Raw genomic sequence first — 4,845 nt, forward strand, 5'->3', positions numbered from 1 at the left:
CAAGCAGTGGTAGTTACCACCACTTGCGTTTGGTATGTTGTATGTAGTATCTGTCAAAATTGAGAGTATGTACGTGTAGTATGTAGTATATAACAATGATTAGGTAGTATATATATACAAATTTTTAGGTAGTATATACCATGTTTTGAGTATGCTTTTTTTTACGTACAAATATGTACGTATTTCACAAATATAACAAAAACTATGGGTTCATATGTAATTTTTTCATGTAACTTGCTTTCAAATATCTTAGATATAGTATATGAATATATTTAAAATGATAAAGTAGTATATATAGTACCACATGGTAGTATATGAGACATATGGGGTAACTACCACCGGGTGGTAGGATGGATTTTCCCTATATATATATATATATATATATATATATATACATCTGGGCTATTCTGTTACACGTAACAGAATATTATTCTGTTAGCCTTTTTGAACTGACGGTTTCAGGTGGTTGTACTGATGTTTTCGAAGCGGTTGAACTGATGATTTCACTTGTGTTTAACAGATCGTATTCTTTAGTTCAAAAACTTTTTGTAATTTTTTTGTCGGAACGGGGCGTGTAATATATCGTTGGAAAGCTCTTGACAACCATATTTCAAGTATATTGAACGTTTTTGCAAAATCATTATAGTTTAAGAGCAGTTTTGAAAAAACGTTTTTTTCAAAACCGAAAACGTGAATCGTATTTTGGACTCAATTTTCAAATGGTTTGTCGGAATTGAGCAAATAAGATGGCGTTGGAAAGCTGGTGAAAATCTGCATCTTCCATATATGTATTGTTTTTTCTAATTATATATGATTTAAAAGTAATTTGAAAAATGGTAAAATTCTGGTCGAAACGTATTTTCGCAATTTTTTGCAAACGGTTTGTTGGATTGACGAAAATAATACGGCGTTGGAAAGATATGGAAAATGCTCAACTTTTTCGTATAGAAATGTTTTTCTAATTCCTTACGATTTAAAAATGAATTCAAATACGGTCAAATTTGATTTTGAACAAGATTTTTTTAAAGTTTGTCGAAATGGGGCAAATACTATCGAAAATGCGAAACTTAGTCATGTTGAATGTTTTCTCAAATTCGCAACCGTTGAAGAGTAATTTGGATTACGGTGAGACTCATCGTGCTGTTTTTCTGTCAGAAAAAACATAGTACTTGTGCTGATCTACGTGTGCGTTTGTACTGATGCATTTTTCAGAGAGTAATTTTGAGAGGTGCCAAAAAAATAGTACTTGAACTCATGTGCGCATTGGTTTGTACTAAGTGTGTTTTCACTAATTAGACTTTGCGTATTTTGAGTATTATTTTTGCTCGTGAGTTTTCAAAGGTTTATTGTATCATCGCCCCTGTACTTGCATGGTTTATATCATCAAACTGAATGATATTTTTTTCAAAAAGAAAATGTTTCTTATTCTTTTTTTGAACTAAACATTTTTTTACAATGATGTTCTGGACTTCTCTTATTTTACGACTTGTACTTTTCTTTTCTGAATTGCATGGGGTTTCTTTTTGCTTGAACTTTTACAAGTTGAATTTCTGTCATTTCTTTTATTCCAAACGGACCACCATTTTTTACTTGTACTGATCAATATTTTTAATTCAACCATTTTTTCTTTATAGAACGGATGAATATATGTTTGGGAAAAAGAGTACTTGAACGGATGTATGTATGGTTTTGTGCTGAGCGTGTTTTCATATAATAGACTTACTCTGTATTTTCGGTATAAATTTCCAATTTTCTTTTGAAGTCAACATTGTTTTGCGACGATATTCTGGACTCTCTCATTTTACCACTTGAACTTTTACCATTTTTTGAATTTGGATGGTTTTTTTGTTTCAGCTCTTTTTCAAACTTATCTGGGACATCATGTTGAACTTTTTTCTGTACTTATATGCTAGTTATAGTAGAACATTTTCCATACATTTTTTCAATTTGTGAACATCAACCAAAATAGGTTGGAGAGAGAAGTTAGTACAAAACCATACATATATCGAAGAACCAACACAGTATATCCTGATACAAAGTTGAGAGGATGCTCTAGGATTTTTAGAACTGGTGAGGAAAACACATTTAGAATCAACTCGGTTTTTTAAAGAATTATAAACTCTAATAAGAAATTTTATGTTATCATCGTCCTTGAACTTGTATGGTTTATATCGTTGAACTGAATGATATTTTTTCAAAAATATGTTTTGTGTGTTTATTTTTTTAACTCTTCTTTTGCAATGGTGTCTTGTACTTCTCTCGTTTTGCAAATTGAACTTTTAACATATGAGTGAGTTTTTTGAATTTCCTGGATTTTTGCATTCAATCGTTGTTGAAACATCGGACATGTCATTATTTGCACTTCACACTTCCGCATTTCTATTTATTAGAAACAGTTTTCTCTTTCTTGTTTTAAATTCAAGCTGACAATTGTTTCTTGTTCGAACTGGTCATTTATTTTTTAATTCAAATTGATCATTGTTTTTAATTCAGAATTTTTTTAATTCAGAATTTTTTAATTCGAACTAATCATTGTTTTTAATTTGATCTGATCATTGTTTTTAATGCAAAAACCAATTTTTTAATTCAAACTAATCATTATCTTTAAGATTGCAAATTATAAGGTAGACTTCTCTAACCTTTTGGCTAGTGAACTTATACAAAAAAAGGGCTACTCTTGCTGATACAACAGATTCAACAGAACTTATACAAAAAAAGGGCTTCTCTTTCTTGTTTTATCTTCTATCTATCATAAGAACTGATACAACAGATTCATTTGAATTGTTGCTCACAAAAAAAGGGCTACTCTTGCTTTACTTAGTGTTACGAAAAGTACTACAAAGATTACTATAAGATTTGTGAACTCAAGGCCGTACATAAGTTGTACTGATCCACATGGGAAGATTTGCTATGTACAGCTTATGGAATCATACAAGATACAATTTTTTCATCTTTTTTAAGCCATAACTACACATCAGCAAGTCTAGCAGTGCCACCTCTCGACATATTCTCCTTTGCGCTAGTTACCAGTCTTGTTCCTTGGCGAAGCCTCAATTCCTATAAGATCAAAAGGGCAGGCATGAGAGAAAGATAAATGGAACACTACTTGTGCAGTCTGATACTTTTTTGGCATCCTGTAGTGGTTATAGTCCTCTAGTTACAACATTTCGATAAAAAAATCGTGTGTTTTGCTACAGATTACATTACTTGAGAATTTTTGTCTGTTTTCAACTTTAGGTCACGGAGAACCAGTAAGTTCTACTACTGGTGTAGAACCATTTCAAGTAGGGAGTTATGTTCTTGCGCCTACATATTACAATATTGATTTCTTACTCTAGATTCTAGTATCAGAATCCAATGATGAACAAGGCTTTATATACTACAGTGCATTTCAGACTTCTTTGAAGTTTTATTCAGAATGTCCTAGGTCAAGGCTCTGGGCAAAAATGTAGTTTCAGACTGAGCTTTTTTTTATATATAAAGGTATGAAAGGCATAGTATTTAGACGAGAAGAATGGGGAGAAACCTGCATGTGACATACATAACAAAATGTTCAGAACTAGTATCGCAACATAATAATATGTGAGTACAAGTGTGCAACACAACAACGCAATTGTACAAGTGATACCAGGACACAAGTTATCTACATTCCTTTGATTACACTACTCTGACTAGAATTTAGTAACTAACACTAGACTCCTATCAAGATAACCTATTAAGATTAGAATGAATAGGAAACTCAAGCGTACTCTCAGTTCAGAGAAGTGCAAGCATTCAGTACAGCTAGACTCAACCTAAAACAATGACTAGCTCCGCACGAAATGAAAAATTGTCGAATTGACAAGCTCCACACGAACTGAAAAACTGTCAAACTGAAGAGCTCTAGATCAATATTTATGTGGTGAGAATCTTCTTTACCTATACTTGAACTTGTCCTAAATGCATTACATGAAAAGGGAAAGGGAGAGGAGTCACCAAACCTGACAAAACTTCAAATGGATTTAGCAGTGGAGCATTTCCTGAGTAGATAATGGAGTTGGCTGGAGCATTGATGCAAACCTAAACATACAGGACAAGGGCCTCTATCCTTCTGTGCAGGCAAGTCTGAACTGATACAAACTTCTTTTTGCCTAGCTACTAATTTTTTTATATAGCCAGCTATTTTTTTTAACACACACATTGAACCGTTTCTGGGGTTCTTAACGAGTTGATAATAGAAAACATGTTGAACTGAACTTTGGGCTTCCAAAAACTACCAAATGTTTTTGGGTTCATTTATGTACCTTTTTGTTATCTTTTTCTCAACTCCAAAGCCACAATTATAATCACAATACACACATGTACTATAGAATTAGCCAAAACAACTAATTTAATCCAGAAACAGTTTCTGAACTTGGTTTGAGCTTCGTTTCTTCAGATTCTTGAACTTTTGCAGAAGGTATGCCTGAACTTGCGTGAATGACAAAAATGACACATAGTTTGTTCTGATTTTTTATAAGATGAATTGAAAACATAAAATGGAGTACCTCCATGGAGTATCTCGACGAATTGGAGCTTGTGCATAACAGGAGGAGGAGGAGCAACTGATGGAGCATCTCAAAGACGGCGCCGCGCCTCCACCATGATGGTGCAGCTAGAGTTGCGCCATCCAGGGGGCGCTCGACGATGCGCTGGGTGAGGGGGCCAGTGGTGGCACGCTAGGGTAGATGGGGCAGTCCGCAGCTCGCTTGGGGAGGGGCCGATCGGCGGCGCGCTGGGGGAGGGAGCCGGGCGGCGGCGGCGCACTGGAGGAGGGAGCAGGGCGGCGGCGTCGCGCTCGGGGAGGGAGCCGGGCGGCGGAGGCGC

At 34.9% G+C, this 4,845-nt stretch overlaps 1 long non-coding RNA gene across 2 annotated transcripts; it reads right to left on the minus strand.

Annotated features, from left to right (window-relative positions):
- Positions 1-2,826: 2,826 nt before the first annotated feature.
- LOC119308517 lies at positions 2,827-4,817 on the minus strand. 2 transcript variants are annotated; one of them, XR_005150154.1, is made up of 2 exons: positions 4,527-4,817; positions 2,827-3,057 (listed from the first exon to the last, which is right to left on the minus strand). It is a non-coding gene; the product is annotated as an uncharacterized LOC119308517 (long non-coding RNA). The 2 variants fall into 2 exon arrangements; XR_005150153.1 differs by having other exon boundaries at positions 3,208-4,817.
- Between the last annotated feature and the right edge of the window lie 28 nt (positions 4,818-4,845).

This window comes from Triticum dicoccoides, chromosome 5B (genome assembly GCF_002162155.2).
Source record: "Triticum dicoccoides isolate Atlit2015 ecotype Zavitan chromosome 5B, WEW_v2.0, whole genome shotgun sequence".
Taxonomy (NCBI): Eukaryota; Viridiplantae; Streptophyta; class Magnoliopsida; order Poales; family Poaceae; genus Triticum; species Triticum dicoccoides.